The sequence below is a fragment of the Odontomachus brunneus genome, unplaced genomic scaffold (assembly GCF_010583005.1).
Source record: "Odontomachus brunneus isolate Ranch 3 - 2012 unplaced genomic scaffold, Obru_v1 Obru_scaffold_240, whole genome shotgun sequence".
NCBI classification, from domain to species: domain Eukaryota; kingdom Metazoa; phylum Arthropoda; class Insecta; order Hymenoptera; family Formicidae; genus Odontomachus; species Odontomachus brunneus.
Window position 1 is genome coordinate 278,525 of NW_022639690.1, and position 330 is coordinate 278,854.

Sequence of the window (330 nt, forward strand, 5' to 3'; positions counted from 1 at the left end):
TAGGTAACAAACCAAAAGCAGGTTCGTGAAATATATTTTCCAATCTTTCTTTCATTGATGCCTTCGACAGGCCTTCTCGGTGTTCATTACCCTTGTAGTCTATTGATTTTGGTTTCTTTCAACAAACAGGATATATTACCTATATTCGCATATGTCACAATTTTATTATTGTGATTTGAGATATATTATTGTGATTTCAGAAATGGAAAACATTTCTCAAACATCAAGAATCAATCCTGTAGCATTACTTTAGGGGTGTATATCAGTTGGACACGGGGCAAATGGACACAGTCCAATCACAAGTCGCTGTTCCAAGGGACCCTACAAATG